The sequence below is a fragment of the Zerene cesonia genome, chromosome 16, assembly GCF_012273895.1.
Source record: "Zerene cesonia ecotype Mississippi chromosome 16, Zerene_cesonia_1.1, whole genome shotgun sequence".
Classification (NCBI taxonomy): Eukaryota; Metazoa; Arthropoda; class Insecta; order Lepidoptera; family Pieridae; genus Zerene; species Zerene cesonia.
The window spans coordinates 7852333-7872019 of NC_052117.1; the positions used below are offsets into that span (position 1 = coordinate 7852333).

The 19687-nt window shown below is 33.6% G+C and overlaps 1 protein-coding gene across 2 annotated transcripts in view; it reads right to left on the reverse strand.

Moving 5' to 3' along the window:
- Nucleotides 1-19687, reverse strand: part of LOC119832912 (connectin-like) — a 175718-nt gene that overhangs the window by 122663 nt on the left and 33368 nt on the right. The window contains exon 1 of one of the 2 annotated variants that reach the window (XM_038356735.1): nt 1357-1481. The exons of the other annotated variant lie outside the window; for it this stretch is intronic. The gene's annotated coding sequence lies outside the window, so the exon portion shown is untranslated. Of the gene's footprint in view, nt 1-1356; nt 1482-19687 lie in introns of those variants that run through there. 2 annotated transcript variants of the gene reach the window in all.

Genomic DNA, 19687 nt, shown 5'->3' on the forward strand with positions numbered 1-19687 from the left:
AAGTGGGAGAAAAACGGGTGTGAGTTACATACATACAAACATACAAGTGAAGCTAATAAAAGCGTGTTAAAAATGGAAAAGCATACATGCTATTCCATTTTAACATAAGTACGAAGATTCAACTTTAAGTAAACATAACTATAATATAACCGAGTACGTACCAAAACCGCGAGCTAAAACTAGTGATTCATAAGCGCTTTTAAAATTTTAAAAGCCCATAGAAAGGAAAACACTTATTATATATGCTACTTTATAATAATTAAGTGCTTCTCTTGTCATTATTAATGAACCCAGTTAAAATAAACACGCAACATATCATCGCAATTATAAAGGAAAACGCGTTAATACAAAATGTATGAAGGCCTATTAACTGTATATAAATAGTCATTCATTTTCTTGTTCAGATTAAATAATAAATTTAATTTCCTTTAAAAGTATACTAAGGATAACTTTTGTATTAATTTTTTATGACATAGCAGAAAACCGATCTGGTGGTCCGCCTGATGGTAAGTTTCGGCTTCTGCAAGTGCGATACCACATCAATCGGTAAGGGATAAGGAGGGGATTGATGACAAGAATGAAGGAATGTATATGGTCCTCTAGCCCTCTCAGCCACCGTTCGAATCACATTAGCATTTAAGACTATTTCACGACAATCACCTGTGGGACTATGATACCTTCCCCAGTTCGATTTGGACCAACTCGTGCCGAAACGTGCTCCTCACCAACGTATAAAAAGTTTATGAATATCAACATCTAATTAATATCACCAAATAGAACAAGCGAAGAGTTTATTTCTATTTAATTCTAACAAGTACTGAAGAAGCAAGAGCGGTGGTCCACTGGTTGAAGCCACCTTTTTGAGGGATATAAACCATGTTGATTTTCCTCTTTGGTGTTTAAGTAGTTTTCATATTTGTCTTTGATTGAAATACTGCTTAAGAGCTTTAGCTATACAGCTGGATAATTTAGGTTAAAATTTCCATTTGTTTTTTTGGTGTATCGTTGATGCTTCGATTTTAAAGATACAAAAAATGTATTCGAAATTGTTTTCAATATTTATTAGGATCATAATAATCAGATTTTAATAATAACCTATAATACAAAGTATTGTAAATCAGGTATTTTGAAATAAAAAAAAGAAGTTGCTAATTTTTCAAATAAATGCATTAATTATTTCATTATGTAGGTGTGTCTTAATTTACTAAAATAAAACATATCTTATAACAAAATTTAGCGACATTAAAGCTCATCATTCGTATTTCCTATTTAAAAAATGGAATCCACACATCAACAACTTGCATCCATTTCAAAACATTATTTAGCCTTTATAAATATAGGAAAACATTTAAATACCTTATTATTCTTCTTATAATAAAGTGCACAACAAACGTCAATCCAACACGAAACTTTCGCGAGTACAATGCTACGAGAGCGCACCGACACGTCCACCTCTCACGGCGGTTAGGGGCTGACTGAACTATGTACTCTGCACGTTGATATATCTATGGGCACAGCTATAGGGTTGTGTGACCACTCACTATGTCACCGGTCATACATAGTACTTTGTAAAGTTATTTAATTATTAAACTATTTAAGGTTTTTAAAAATAGAATATTTAATTTAGATGTGTTACAATACTATATTATACATTTTAAATATAGATAGTGATCATTCTTCATCTAAATTACTAATAAAAGGTAAGTAGATCCTCAGTTTGGCTTTATGGTGGTATTCGTGAATCTAATTTACGGACGATTCTTAGAAGATGTAAACACTTTCTCTTTTTTATCATATTAAAGTTAATGCAAAAAGAATTATCTAATAAGGTTATTATGTAAGGTTATTACACTGACATAATTCACGTATCTAATGCAAAAAAGAAAAACATTTCGTATAATAAAGTAATCATAAAGTGGAAGATACTTATTGCTACTTTTTCCGAAATTAACGATATCATCAGAAATTTCTATAGATGGTGGCGAAGGTAGGTAGATTTTTCTTTTTCAAATATCTAACTTATGTAATACGTTCTGGTGGTGACTTAAATATTTCAAAATTTCCTTTGGAACTACTTTACATGAAGTATTTTAAATACTTCTTCATAGTCATGCTAAATTTCACCCACGCGTGCAGTAAATCTTTTTTTTACGACATAAGGACGGGACGTAGGACAAATGTTATGATAATATTCAATCTACTATTGATTTCTTCAGCAGAGCTGTCCAGCTATTATCTGCACTGATATTATAAAGAGAAAGGAAACTTTTGTATTTTTGTATGTTTGTAATGTTTTCACGTAGAAATTGCTGACGATTTCAATAAATCGTTTTTAAAACTAGCAACTTCACTCAGTGACAGCCTATTTAATATGTACTACTGCCGAAGCCGGACCACGTAGCTAATAACCTACAAAATAGCTTTTCAAAGAAATCTAATATTAATGTAATTTAACATAAATCTAGGCTTTGCCCGCCGCTTCTAACGCGTTAAATTCGATGTAGTTTAATAGATGTTATTATAAATATAAACCTTTCTCTTGAATCACTCTGTCCATTAAAAAAAAACGCAACAAAATCTATTGCGTAGCTTTAAAGATTTAAGGGGGACATAGGGACATGGGGACGTAGGAAGATTCCACATTGTTGTCATTTTAATGGTTTGTTGAGGAAGGAAAGAATTTCTTCATAAGAAACCCTTGGCCAGTCGACGCGACAAGCGGGTAAGGCCCCTAGTTGATGTTGTCGAAAAATTTTCGCTTGCGCGATTCACAGTAAGTATCGCTACAAGTTTTATTCTGTACACGTAGGGATTGTAATCATATCTTTTTCTGTTAAGTATTTTATGTCATAAAACTAATACTCTCTTGTTGTGTTGATTCTATATTAATAAAATCGATACAGAAAAGGATGTAAATATTTATAATAATAATAATAAGCCCGCAGGGCACCTTGTGGCGAGGTGTCGGGGAGTAGCAACCCCGCGGACCCGAATGCTCCCGGGGGAGGCCCCTGTCCTCATCTCCGGCTTGCCTTAACCGGCCGGCCGGAGTGAAGCCTGACGAGGACAGGACCCCCAACTCTGGCTTGCCTTAGCCGGCCGGCCAGAGTGGAGTCGCGAGTGCTTTTAGCTCGAAGGGTGGATGCGAAGCGTAAGTGGCGAGTGGGCACGTGATGCTGGACCCTCAGGGAGCGCTTGATTTAAAGTCCAGCGACGCCTCTCCACCCTTAGCTGCTCATGATATGTTGCCCCCTCGTCGCATTATTGCAGCGACTTTTATAGGGGGCCCATACAGTGAGAGGGCGAGTCACCGCCTGCCAACAAATTTTTACTTCTATTAAGTAGAAAGGCAGCTGCCATAGTTTCCATAGTTCCAAATACCAGTCCATTTAGCATCCCATTTCATAGACCATTTTTTAAATTTCCATATCTTGCAATAGTACTACATCGGCCGCGGACTGCCTAGGGCTGTAACTCTATAGTGCAGCCATGGGCAGGCTGCGGCTGATGTCTCATAACACATTAAAAATCTCAAAAGGGCCTCTGCGTGTTGGATCTGTGTCCCCACGTAAGCCTTCCAAAAGACCGGGTACCTTCCTTCTGGGGGTACCCGAGTATTATGGAGATGAGAAACATAATAATAATAAATTTTTATTTTAGCTTACTTGTACGGATACTTAGTATCGTGAGTCCGACTCGCACTTGATCGTTTTACTCTACTTTCCAACCACGGTCAGGACGAACCAGGGGCCACTACAAGGTTAAAACATATCTACAGCAAAGGATAATTTGATCAAACTCCACTTAAGGTAAGTTCATTTTGCAATTTAAGACACATTCTTCAAATAACCCTGTGACTTCAAAAGGTTATTCGAGAAAAATCTAAAAGATTACAAGATTAGAAATTGAATGGAATTTTACAGCTTCAATTTAGTTAATGTTCTTTGTGCTTATTATAAAATATTTTGTTAATGTAAGTTTTTAATTTGTGTTATAGATAAAGAATTTTTTGATATACGTTTCGTTTTCGATTTTATAAATAAAAACGTATATTTCTTTTTTACATAAAAGATTGACGTCCCTCGGGGGAGAACTCCATATTCTAAAATGGGACTAAATGTCAACAACTGAATGAGAACCTACGAAATTATTGAGTTATGAAACAACAAAAAAAAAATCAGCTGACTTCAGAACATACATCGATTTTGAAACATTAGTTAAAATCAGTCTCTTGAAAGAATCATCGCTGCTTCATTATCGTCATCATTATTAGCCTTTTAATGCCCACTGCTATGATATATATGATAGGAAGCTGCTTATTTATTGTTTATAGTATCATGTAAGTTCTGATTTAAAGTTTTATATCTTTATAAAATGTGTTGTTTACATGCGAATGGTTCAGACCTAGTGACCTACAGGTATTACATCTACGATAGGCACCAGATTTTTATGCATTATCTAAAGGCGCGCGCCTTAAACTTAAAATGTAAACCTAAGCTAATACATATTACACCAAATGTAAAACACAACAACACGGCTCAAACATAAAATCTTATTAAAAATAACGAGCATTACATTATCAAAACGTGTCGTTACAATGTATATTAAAACATTTCATAGAAAATCGTATCAAACTCGCCTAATTAATTGGATTTGACGAGTCATTTTTAGGCTCATAAACATATATTTAGTTATACTTTATGGATGTTATTTTCCTGCCGTAATTATTTATTTTACGAGACATGACGCGGCGAAATGAAGAAAGACGTCGTATTTTATAAGCAACACAGATTAAGATTACGGCAATAAAACGGGGGACGACATCCACCATTTCTTTTCATTCCGGTGGAAAATAAACAAATCTGAATTAAGAAAAAACCTGTGCGGGGCTCTCGTAAATCTTGTCCCAATTTTGTTTGCGCTTTGAAATCCGTGTGGAAGTTTTTGCGGGTATTAATGACGATACATTCATTTGCGTGTGTTTCTTGATCGTGAACGTATTTGTATTGAAGTCATTGAGCTTATATGAGCTAAAAGCGTGATTTACAGAAGTTCACTTTTATTTATTTTATTTCTTTATACAAGTCGCAAAGACTAATTTTGTTAAAAGCAATTAATTTTTAAATAGCGTATTGGTATGTCTTAAATACAATAATTGTGACTACTTGGTGTCAGTCACTGCTACAAAGCTAAAATGGAAGCAGAAATTTGCAGCAGTGGTTCACATACCAGCAAACAAGCGGGCTCGCTACAGCGACATACATACAGCGTATGATCTCGTTGGGGCTGGTCGGTATACGGCGCACCAGGGATGTGGACCTCTCATTTATAAGGCCTAAACTTATTTATTTATTAAATGTATTATTTTTAGCCCAACAAATATATCAAAAATCGAGTATTTTTATTTCAGAGCGATGATGAATGCATACTTATGTACTGGCAGCCTATCACAGCCAACCCAGACTGATGATTCGTTGATTTTATAAATGTGTGCGTGCGTCATTCTTGCGCATGTAGTCTACCTAAAAAGGAATATAGACTGAATGCCAGAGTTAATAGGTAACGTATTAGTGTTTAGTTAATTTAGACAGACTTTTATCATTATACTAAGATCAAAGATCTTATTGGTCTGTCGTCGGTCGGTCGTTTCATTCACAAGAATATTATTATAAGCTTTTCACAAAAAATGAACTTGGTCGATATCGCATGTAAAGACTAGTCTTAGTTCTGCTTAAAAATCGTTTCACTCATAATTTGATGTTCATTTGCGAATAGAAATCATGAGCCTAACAAAACATTCGTATTTGTTTTAACCAAAATTTGGCAGATAAGTTAATTTGAATAGTTATTTCAAGTAAAATTAATTCATATATAAATTTTAGGTATATTGAATATCACATTTTTCTTGTAGAATTGAATATTCTGTTTTTTTCGTTTATTATTATTGTAATTAAAATCAAAACTAAAATACTGTTGTAAACTAAAATACTGTTGAGTGTATTTGAGTCAATATGTATTGGATTCTGTTTGAGTAGGAAATGTCTAAAAGTCGATTCAGGCACTCGCCGGCCGCCGCCGCACGCTCGCTTCGCGCGTTCGACTTGCGCTATGTTTCGCTTTCTTTCATTTAATTTTCATTATTTTTTTACATAGAATAATATTTTTGTGCATTATTGACATATTCATATAGACAATATATTAGATAATTCTAGTAGTTGATACAATTCTCTTAATTAGAACTAATTGTATAAATACATTTAGCTAGACCTAATTCTAACTAGAGAAAATGCGTTGTAACAAAAACGAGTAAACGCTTACGCATAGCTACCATCCGTTAGAAACTCTCATTACGATTTCTATGAGAGTGAGTAACCAAATTTTAAATTAACAAACCCGTACCATTCCTTGTGTATTTTCATATAGATATTTAATTACGATTCCATTCAAACATGGCGCTGAAATTCAGATACAAACAAAACAGGCTTAGCTCGTGACAAACAACCCTTTATTTGTCAGGATTGGAATTAATTAGCACGGACGAGAGACATTCAAATGTGTCTTGGAACAAACTAAACATTTCGTACTTGAATATTGTGTTTCCATATTATGTTTGTATACGAAATAATCGATTTTGGGTTTAGGAGATGGATAAATAAATCATCAAGTTTGAAGGTAATAAAACGAGTTGTATCTTCGATAGTGAATTTTTCGGATACATCTAATTTTATGTGTTATTTAATTTTAAGGGAAAGTGTTATGCTTATTTTATTTATCTTATTTCCCATTTTGCACAACATTCAATTAAACCATACAGTAAAGTAGTTTCGGTCATCTTAGTTGAAATTTGAGCCAAATTGATCGACAGACGGACAGACATGTAGATCTACAGACAGACAGACGAACAGCGAATTCTTAATGTGCTGTGTCATCAAGTGCCGTTTATCCTTTAGACACGGAAATTCAACTTCCAGTTTTGAAATTAGGTATAAACGTATTTATACTCCATAATTTTCATTCAAAAGTTTACGTATCACGGTATTTACGTTTTGTGGAAAGTTAGCAAATAAACCAATTGCACGAATTGAAATATACCTTGCACCAAGAATAAAGTTATATTTAAGTTTTAACAGGCGTCCGTCAAATGTAACTAGAGCACAAGTCACCTGCGTAAAGAAAATCAGTTATGTGAAAATATGCTTTTGAAAGAATTTTCGAAGTATATTTGAGACGCATATAAAGTATTATTGAATAAAATAACTAGGTACATCTAATTTTATACTAGATTAGTATAAGCACTAATTATTTTACCCAAGTGTAGAGAAGATAAAATAAGTATTATACTATCAGTATGAAAGAATACGTCTAAATAACTTATATATATCACATAAATACTAAAGATATCTATGCATATAACACACGTAGGTTTATAATTAATAACAGTTGACATAACTTGGTTATTGTATAGACGATTTCGTTATTGTTATAACTTTTTCTGAAGATATTTTGTATCCAATTATGTAGTTTTAATGGAAGTCCATAAATTTTCTTTAATAAATAATTACTTAATGACACATCTAATAATGGAATATTTGAATAAAGATAAACATACAATAGATTTTCTACAAATCCCTTTACAATTATAAAATACAATATTTTCATCGAAATGCGAATAAAAAACAAACACACAAATACTTCAATGCAATTGTATGATTAAATTCGCAGAGCGAGAACCAATAGCTCATTGCGTTTGAAGAAATATAAAATTAATAAAATTTCTTAGTTTTTGTTATTCACTATACAACTCAGTCTAGACGTAATCTCATTCTTGTCACAGCCTAGACTAATTATATTGAAGTAAAAGGGTATTGTCGTATCAAAGATATGACCTTAGTTTTACGTAAGGTGTTATGTTAAGAATTATCTATCATATGTTTTTCTTTGTGTTGTCACATCATAATTAAAATGAATCTATATTGTAACCAACTATCTTAGAAACAACAGAGGTTCTCGATGAGATAATATATAATTCTTAAAAAACTTAACAGTGTAATTTAAATATTCAAAATAAAAGAGATGATCGAAAAAGGACAACAATCAAAAAGTTAATCACGGGTATATAAGCCGCCGTAAGCCTCACTGGGCAACATATGTTTTGCTCTTTTATATTTGTGATATTTTGTAACAATAACAAAGAAATATCCAATATATTGCAATATTGCTTTATGAGCAAAGTATTATTACTAATTTATTTCGACAAATCTTTTAAACTTAGCAAATAAATTTATAAAACTAAAATGGACATAAATACATTCATAATTCCACAATTTTAATGAAAGCAAAACCTTGTTGTAATTTGTCACGAAAGGTCACCTGAACTGAACAAAAATTCAGTCATAAATCTCTCAACTGTTTATTCTTTGCCCTTTACTTGACCCGACCCTGCTCGATAGAATACCGATCTTTAACAATGAAGATGCTATAAAAGAGACGTAGGTCCTCACAGAGGCGTCTCTATTGGTGGAACGCCCTTGCTTATTTATTTGATGGGGCCCTCAAAGGGATCCATTAATTTTTTTGGACCTTATTCACAATTATGTAATTCGTCATATAAATTCGATTCCCTTTTTCACCTTTAAATGAAAAGTATAATAGTATTCTATGGAACATCGGTAACTATCTCCAACATGACTAACTTCATTCAGCAGTTTAATTTTAAAACGTCAATTTTAGACGTAGAGATATAAAAATATTATAATAAGAATCTCTGACTCTGATATTAGTCGAAGGAACAACGAAGTAGCCTAGAATTGATTAGATAGGACCCTTAGTAAACAGGACCTACTAATTTTAGCCATTTTTTGCTATTTAGTTAATGGGTAGTATGAATACTAAAGAAGCAACTCATAATATAGTTTATACTATTCCAATGTAGAATATATAATTCCCATATCGTTTATGTTACATGCTACGATACGTCACTGGCTGACGATATATAATTAATGTCCCATAAAAGTCCCTTAACAAAAAGGCGCTAGTAAAATACTCATAAAGCGTAAAAAAATAGCAAGGATATTCATGGTATTTGAGGAATGTTAAATACATGGTATAATATTAAAGTTATGTAGATTTGGTCCTTCTGCACGTATAATTCGCAGTGGGAGCTCATTGGTCAGGACGTCGGAGTGAAGAGAGTCGGGCTTCCAGTCAGAACAAGCGCGTATGAAATAAATTTTATTTTTGTTGTTGTCCGTTGTCTCTAATACCGTTGTATCTAATAATTATTCTCCAGGCTTGGTCCAAGATGTTCTTATTAACTATATCATCATCATCTTGGATCAAAGCCTGTCCTAAAATCATAATGAAACTTCACTTCAGGTCATCATCATCATCATCATCATCAGCTCATATACATCTCTCTGCTTGGATACAGGCCTCCTATGAGGGTTGAGGCCATAATCCACCACGCTGGCCAAGTGCGGGTTGGCAGATGTCACATGTCGTCGAAATTTTGGTTCTTGGACATGCCGGTTTCCTCACCGTTTTAAGCAGGTAAGTTCGTTTAATTGTTCTATTATTGGATAGAATATAAATAGTATTCGCAAACGCTGCATCTAACTTCTGTTTGATAACTCACTAAGTGATAATAATATTACACACGAAGGGGCACTGAATTCGTAAGTTTACAAGACGTAGCGAGATTTGAATTGCAAATGTCGAAGGAAACAAGACAATTAATTTTGGATGCGGCGGCGTTGATCAGCAATGAGTGGGTTTTATTTGAGTAACATTTTAACTATTCGGTTTTTTTATTTTATTTAAATAGATGGTGACCGATTGTGATATATATTTTATTTGTTGTGTGATTTTTAATGTTGTTTTGTTTTAGAATGAAAACATTGTATACGAAAAGAAGAATCAAGCCTTCTTCAATAAATGGGCTATCTTACATTGAGAGAATTTTTGAAATCGGACCTGAGATTAGTGCGTACAACTAGGCCAACAAACAAACTCTTCAGCTTTATAATATTAGTATATATGATACTATAATAAACACTCTCATTTATTCATGGATTAGATAAGGTCTAAGCTAATAATGATATTGCTCTACTTAGGAATTGGTATATGCCCAAATGCCCTGGTTGATTTGATTGCATCATTCATTCGGGGTTCGATATCGATAATAACTATTATTTAGTCTGTGGTTTTCGTGTGAATATACGCTTTAGTACTTTTAGTGGTATTGAAATTAAGTTTAGTTTGAAAAGCAGGTTTTTTTTTCATGATATTTATTATCGTTAGTAATAACGTTGATGGTTTGTACTTATGACAGCGCGTGTATTACAAAATAAAAATATATTGTCTGTTTTAACATAACTTTTTAACAAATAAGCTTTTCGCCTGAAGTAGACTTCCAAAACGACCGATCACCAGCGGCCTGAGTCTAGCGCTCCTAATAAATAGATTTATAAGAAAATAAATAATTAAATTCAGCCTAAAAACCTCAAAATCGGTACATCTTGTAAAAAGTTATGAAGGAACAAACATTAAAAATATTCGAATTGATATCATCCCCCATTTATTGATGTCGTTATATAAATGAGCTCATTTCAGCACATGCTTATAACATCACTGAAATGTACAACTAATATATTGTAAGTATTCAAACACACATTATACTGACCAAGGAATTCAATAATGCAAATTCATCCCGTCGAATGTATGCGCGTTTGATTCTACAACACCCATTATGCTTGTACGTGTATAACTGCGGTTGTAATTCATGGTATTTTCGTCTGTTTAATTGATATTTTGAAACTAATTCAAAAATAGCTTTTTCATGTCATAGAGGGCAACTGAGGTGGTGGTTAACCGTATTAGATGAGTACCACCGCCCATGAACATTCGCAGAGGCTCAGATCTCTGAGAATGCGCTACCCGCTTTTAAGGGATAAGCGATAGCGAAAGGATTGATTATTGGAAAGAAGGAATGGACTGGGAAGGGCTAGGAGAAGGAAATAGGCCTCTGGCTCACCCGCTCACCGTACGAAACGCAATATATTATTATTTCACGCCGGTTTTCTGTGGGGGTGTGGTACTTCCCCGGTGCGAGCTGGCCCAATTCGTTCCGAAGCATGCTCGACTCCACAATAAAAATTCTTCTCAATTCGTAGTACATTTTATCATAATTTTATTAGATACAAAACCAGTTTATTGAAACAATACAAAAATAACAATAAACGTCAGAAATAAATAAACTACGCAACTTATAAAATAGTAACTCGATAACTCCGTGGGTTTTCTACTGATTGACGTGTTTCTTTTAGCGTTTGATAGGAATTTTTGTCATTAGGTCCCATTATAGAATCTGGAGAGACCTGACTCCCCAGGAACATCGAGACCTTTTCAACACGCTTTTATGAGCTTCACCTGAATGTTTGTATATAACGGACTCCTTTATATTTTGACCCACTTTAAACGAACACATTTAATCTTTGTACAGTTATCAAGGTTCTTCGGAAATACAATATTCAATAATGCCATTTCATAAGGTGATCTTATTTCCCCCAAGTTGGAATGCCTGGATGCAATTATTTCCTAACGTATATTCTATGTAAGAGCAAGTGAGACAATATCGCTGGTTCTATCTATGAAGCGTGTTTCTCAGTTTTCTTTTAGCTATATACTATGAATAATTTAAAAATCATTCGTAGGGATTGCGTCTTGGAGTTCGTACGTTGTTTATTCAATATTCGACCTAACTTCCCTCACTTTGCTAATAGTCTTTGTGACTGACTTCGATTTGTTATCAACTGAATACATCAATGAAGCAGTTGTGTAAAATTGCAACACATTCTTAATACCTACATCTAACTAACATTCAACACAACTCCTTTTTTTATTTTTAACAGTAGTATAATTGAACGGAAAAATTAAAATTTCCTTATACGATACTTAATACTGTAACTTTTTCATTAGCATTAAATAATTGATTATTTAGATTGAAGAAAGATAATATATAATTTACACAATTTTATGAATACATGAAAAATGCTATGAAATTTGTGGGAAAAGGCACAATATTTATTGTAGCAATATTCCTTTATCTCTTGGAATAAATTATTATTAGAAACGGAAACAAAATCAGCGGGAATTAATAATACAAAATCAAGCCTATTGAATAAAGATGGTTTGAATACGCAAGGCAAAAATACTAAGTTATACGCGCTGTATTTTATTTCAAAGGAAAACAAATATTAGCGGAACCATTAAAGAAGAAAATAATTTTGTATACTTATTGTAAGAAAACACAGTTAAAGCATACGTATTATAGAAAATTCCTAGTTTTAATTACAAAGACTTTGTGATTAATAACTTGGAATATAACACGAATACCATATTTATAAATAGAACTGAAATAAGGATTTAAATGAAATAAATTTATATAATAATGTGGATAGAAAATAATTTATAACATAGTTCAACGACATACCTTCTTAACCGCGATAAATTCGCCGCTAGTAATATAAAAATATCCGATCTTATGATACACGTACATTTAAACACTTAAATATAGTTATTTATTTATGGATACTCTGAATCTTAGGCATCAATTGACAATAATCTCCTAATTTAAAGAAAATAGCTCGCGTCGAAGCACTAGCCTATTTTATGAAATCTTGCATAGATACCCACGGCCCCCGGGGAAGAGGTCGTGGCTTATGTCGGATTCCTAAAGTCTGAAAACTCACTGTGTTCCGTCGAGCCGCACAAGTAAAGGGGCCACGGGTGCTTGTTAGAATTCGTCCGCGACCCCCTCGGCAGAGCGCTAGTCTGACGCAACGCTATGACGACCAAATGTGTATACGTAATAATATAGTGTTATATTACACGTAATGTATAATGTGTATTTATATACAGTCAAACAGAGCGACAACGCACTGACGCGCTAAGTACGGCTTCTATCAAACAAGGCCATTAGCCTAGTACAACACAATTCGACGTGATATTGCGGCGTCAGGCTAGCGCTCTGACGCGGGCTAAACACGCGTTCTATCTGAGAAAGCTATAAGTCTTATTACTTTAATTTAATTGTGTAATTAATACTCATATTAAAAAGATGAAGGATTTCTTCTCAACTTAAAAACCAAACTTTCGTCAATTAGTTTAGAGACGAATGCATAGAGATGTTTATTTGCTTTACATATTTAAGATTGCGAAGCTACACACCTACATACTACTACGTGCTTTAAGCAAAGCTTACATACAAAATTGCCCATGCGTAGCCGGGGCAGGTCGCTTGTCCTATTATCCTATTAATATTATAAATGCGAAAGTTTGAAAGGATGTGTGTGTGTTTGTTGCTCTTTCACGCAAATAATCCTGAACCGATTGCAATGAAATTTGGTACGTAAAGAACTGGACAACTGGAATAACATATAGGCAACATTTTATTCCGATATTCCTACGGGATACGGACTTACGCGGATGAAACCGTGAGGCGCAGCTAGTATTATATAAAGACAAGATAATTCATTGACAAAATCGTATTAAACCTAATCCCATTTCAATATCAACCGAACCATTTTACGGGTCAGAATATTAATAGGAAGTTAATCGATATTAGTCGCTTATGTGCAAATTGGCTTCAATATAAGTGCCTTTATGTGTTAATTAAGCACCTTAGTGGTCTAGCAAGCTAGATTATATTGGCTGGGGAGTTTCTATTTTAATTAAGTTAGATTTTACACAGTAAACTGTAAGGCTCTGAGTGAGAAAGGATTAGAAACAAATCCATACTAATATAGGAATCGAGCACGCTTCGACACGAATTGGGCCAGCTCGCACTAGGGCAGTACACATACAGAAGACTGGCGTGAAATAGTAGCATGCAACTGTGTTACGTTCGGTGAGTGAGGGAGTCGGAGGGCGATATTCTTTTCCTATCCCTTCCCAGTCTTTTCCCTGATTCCTCTTGTCGATCGTTTCATAATCCTTTTCCATATTTAAGTGGGTAAACCATTTGTACAGGCATACTTTACGTCTCTCCAAATGTTTATGGGCGGTGGTAGCGCTTACCATCAAGTGACCCAATGTTCTGTTTGTCTCTTTGAACACGCTAAGCTCGGCACTAATTTCATAAATATTTTACAATTGGATTTTTGTGAGCTATAACTAGTATATGTAAACGCGTGAAGTCGGAGCAGACCGCTAGTAAATTATGATAAAGGTCTATTCGGTAACGGAGTCGTAGAAGCTAAATGATTGGTTTTCCACGTAATAAACACGCCAGTTGTTACCGGTTTATTATACTGAAAGATACTTACACATTTTATATACAGCCAAGTTAATATGGACCGTACAAAAACCTCACAATTACTTAGACATAGGTTAAACGGGTGGGAGTAATGAAATGGGCCGCCTGGGCAAAACCCTTAGCTAATATGTATTTTACATTCTATGTCCGCTTTCTTTACGATGCATTTATTTGGAGCGGTATTGTTGGGTTTTCTTAATAAGTTCTTTGTACTAACTCATTTGTAGACGTCAATGTTTTATGAAAGGAATACGGAAGTTTGTATGGTTGAGGAAATGTGAAAATGTTTCATGTTTTTTGAAGTAAAAGATAGACGGACGGCGGTACGGCCGCTTAAATTCTCAAATCTAAATGTCCCTTGTTTTGTGTTATTTTGGTCTTCGTGTATTTATTATCCCTACTATCCCTACTTCCCTACTTAATATTATAAATGCGAAAGTAACTCTGTCTGTCTGTCTGTCTGTTACGCTTTCACGCCTAAACCACTGAACCGATATTGACAAAATTTGGTATGAAGATAGAATAGAACTTGGGAAAGGACATAGGATACTTTTTATCGCGAAAACAGGATTGAAAGAGTGGAAAGACGGGATGAAAGTTTGTATGAAAGTTCGTTATTGTCAAACCGATTTTGATGAAACTTGGCATGAAGATGGAGCTAAACGTGGGAAAGAACAAACCATACTTTTTAATGCAAAGAAAACACTCCTTACCATGTCGCGCGATATAAGCGAATTCTACGCGGGCGAAGCCGCGGGCGAAAAGCTAGTTTTATTATATTTTAACAAGTTTGTAGTAACTTCACCTGAATATTTGCATGTAACCGATTCCGTCAGGCTCGATTTTGGCCCACAGATTTAATTCTAACTTTGTACACGTATCAAGAGTGACAGTATAAATAATTTCATGAGTTTAGCTTATTATCAATTAGTATCACCGTATCCATTGATCGTATAGTACAGTGTTTAATATATGTGGCCATCACATAAATTCCTTGCGAATACTCTGTTTTTCTATCTATAATTATTATAATAAAGAGTAAGAATCTTATGCATTGCTGCATTTTATTTTTAATGCACAGTAAATCATCGAGGTTATGTTCCGTTTTATTTGCGTTAATTATTGGAAGATCCTATCTGGTTCTTTATAGGAATAAAAATAATAAACATTATTTATTTATTTCTTTATTTCTATAGGGCGTTGTTCGACGGTAATTCTCTAAGTATAGAGTACTAGCTGCGCCCCGCGGTTTTACCCACGTAAATCCGTATCCTGCAGGAATAGTATAAAAAGTTGCCTATCTGTTATTCCAGTTATCCAGCTGTATACATACCAAATTTCATTGCAATCGGTTCAGTAGTTTTTGCATGAAAGAGTAACAAACACACACACATCATAATAAACTTTCGCATTTATAATATTAGTAGGAAGTAGGATAGTGGGATTAAAAAAGTGTGAATCAAATATTTTCAAAGCGTAAAATAGTGAAAATTTGACACCCATTATTTTCTAATAGAGATTAAAACGCAACCACATTTCTAACAACATGAAGTTTTGCATATTTTTAATAATTTACTCAAACGTTTTTAGTGAATATCAAAAATATTTTCATCAGAACATATGCACATGATTAATACGACTTTAAAATATTTAATGATGCCGTAACTACGGATGTGAAGTGAAAGTTTTTAATTAGAAAAGTTGTACACGACAAACAGTTTTATCTGATGTTTTCACAAATTGGAGTTTTATGTTATGCGTGAGCATACTGACAAACAAGCTTTGAGTGTACTATCCTTGTGGAACGGTTTATCGATTGACATAAATGTTATATTGTTTGCTGTGCCCGCGACTTCGTTCATAGATTCAAATGGAAATTAAAATCTTCAAAGTTAATTGTAGCCTCTACGTATATAGCAATAGTTTCATCAAAATCCGTCATGCAGTTTTTGCATGAAAACCGGAGAAGAGAGGGACAAATAAAAATTTTAAAATTATTGATATTGTTGCATATTTTACATCGATTACACATTTAAAACAATTTAGAGATAACGGGCAGAGTAATTTGAAATTATTTTAAACGAGAAAAAATGGCAGTTATCTTACCATTACTTATGATACTGTAATACAATAATGCATAAATTATATACATAAAATATCTAAGTATAATGTTTTAATTTATTTAATAAAGAATAATCAGTGTTGCAATTTCATTTACAATTGAATTGTTAGGTTCCACTTATTGTTTTAATATTTTTGGTTATCACAATATTGTTTGTATTCATTGCATTGTTTTGTCTAAATTGTATGGCCTTGTCTCACCGTAAGCCATATTACAAAATCAGTAATCATCATCAGCCCATATAAGTTCCCACCGCTTCCCAGCAGCCCTGTGTCCCCACAGGCCTCCTATGAGGGTTCAGGCTGCACCACGCTGGCCAAGTGCGGGTTGGTAGATGTCACATGTCGTCGACCTTTTTAATTCTTGGACATGCCGGTTTCCTCACGATGTTTTCCTTCAGAGTTTTGAGCAGTGATGATGTTTAACATGCGCAGATAAATTGAAAAATCAATTTATTTCCTGCACGCTCGCCTGGTCTCGAAACCCGACTTGTCGATTTTAAGTCCGAGGTCCTCACCACTGAGCTACCATGCCACTCAATCAGTAAGCTAATACTGAATTGTCTTATCCGTTGCTAACTCAAGATGTTTGATCTGGCGTACCTCTGAGCATCTCCTCACATCATACAAACATATTTACCCAGCCTTTGACGAAGCACTCAGCTTTACTGCGTTTGGTTTATGACTCTGTGAGATTCCGAGAAGTAGGTACTGTCTATAGGGTATTGAGTTGGTTTCACGATTAATGGTTTGCGATAATTATTGGGATAGCTGCTGTCTGCTTGCTTATAGAGTGCATTATTCATTGGCAATTGTCTGTTTTGGTATTCTTAAAAACAATTGAAGAAACTCTTAAATTGCCCAGCTCAATTTTTATTCACTTAAGAATATATTAAATAAATATATCAAAAAATCGCTATCGGAACATCATCGTTGAATTAATTATATTCAGATATTTTTAATATGAAAATCTATGATATATTATCACTGTTATATCAACGTTATATCTCAATCAATGCTTGATCCTATTAATCTCAGTATTTTCAATCACAATATTTAATTCCAATATTATATTTCGAAGGACTAGGAGGCAGGTTAGGTTAGTTAAGTTACTTAGGTAATTACTAAAAACTTCCACTAAATACCGTACATTAGTATAAGCTCACATTAAAATTAACTAGCTGGCTTTAATACAATCGCAGTTGAAACGAGGAAAAATGCAAGACGTTCTGAATTCAGCAGAAACTTTCTTATTACGTACGGCTCAGAATTTACTCAAATTAGAGTCAATTCATTCAAAATTGCCCTCTTTATCCGGGCCAGACAAGTATGCAGTTTGTATTATAAGCACTGTGGGAATAAGGTTTAAATTCGCTTAAATGATATCTGCCTGGATTAAGTTTTCATCAGTATTTCCGAGTCGGGGTTATGTGGAAGTCAGACTATTGTTGTTTCCACGCTTCGTCCGGTTTCTGACCTCAAGCGTGAAACTTGTCAACATAACCCGGATATGCTTGTTATAATAACAAGGATATATGTGAACATATTACAATAACAAGTCTTACTTATAACAAAATAAATGAAAATGCTGTATGTTTTTTGAAGAAATATTAGCTTATAATACACCTCTGTCTGTTTCTTTTGTTTTATTTTATAAGCGTGAATTAGACGCGGGTTCGAATACCGCTTCATAGTCTTTTTTTCTAATAATTATTTATTTTCATAATTTTTTATTCAACAATATTAGTTCGTAATTATTTTAAAATAATTATAACACTAAATTAGCTTGAATTAAGACGTTTCAGAAATAATTGTATAACCTTCAAGATAGATCTAATTTATATTATAAATACAGACGCTTATTAATCAAATTGTTATTAAATGAGTCTCTAGATCTATTTTAGTAAAATTTTCGTTATAAAAGCAATAACTAAAAAAGGGAAACGGTAAAAAATACAATTATTTGAATAAAAAATAGGTTGATAATATTAAAGGAAAAGAAAAAATCATCACCATTCCCAAAACGTCAGAACTAGACCAAATTTAAATGAGACCACACGGGAGGCACCAGCTTTCAAATGAAAAAAGAATCATCAAAATCGGTTCGGTTGTAACTTCTGAGGCTACAAAGTCAAAAAAATATATTCAAAATGTTCACCTTATTTTTTATGAAGTCGGTTTTCGAAGTGAACCTTCTTTAGAATCGTTGTGATTTCAAACCTGATGCAACGGAAAAAACGACAGGTAAGAGACGCTAATACAAAAATGTCTAGAATGAAGCCGGCAAAGAATGAGACAGACATATAATCGTACATACTATTTTATATATATTCATCTCATTCTTTTGTCGATTTACTGAAACTTCACTTCTATCGTGTGTGAATCGCACACACACCTTTTTATTTATATTGTGTAGTCTATGTTTACAGAGAAAGAGAGGTAAAAGAGATTGGAAATTTTCATGTGGGTTTGAAGATTATTGGAAGTAAAAAGCACATCGATTTATTGAAAAATTTCGTGATTGCGGAAATTAGAAAATAATTGGGTCTCAGTAGAAATCAAATTCAAGCACGTTCAGATGGTGCGGGGGAGGTCGCGTAATCAGGAATCCTGACGCATTTCAATAGATAATTAGGGTACATTTACAGCGTGCGTTATTGCATTCGTTGGTTAGAAATGTTGTCGAATAGTAATTACAAAGCTACAAACATAAATAAATGAATCAATTTTTGATCTATCTTTTACTCAGAATACTCATACCTTGAATCCTTCGTTGATTTCCTTCATGTAAAATTAGATTTTTTTAGATTATTAAATTTTAATTTATATACTAATTATACTAGTATTATGTTATATGTACTAATATATACCTATCCTATATATACCTATGTCTCTGAAAAGTTTGTTTGGTTGAAAGCACATATCTCAAAAACGACATTTTCAAACACGATAAAGCATTTTCAATCATTCTTTTACTATTAGATACGTGATCCCTGAGAGCTATAAGTTATATAATATGTACCACGGACGAAGCCGGGGTGGACCTATATACAATGCTACTTAGCAATATAATAGTAATATATATTTAAAAATTTAACACACTTATTTCCTTGTGTACATTTTTTTATTCTATGTAAACCCAGACAGTAAGCAAGGACTTTTACAAAGAAAATAATTTATATTAACATAACTATATCTATATATATAAAATTCTCGTGTCACAATGTTAGTCTCTATACTCCTCCGAAACGG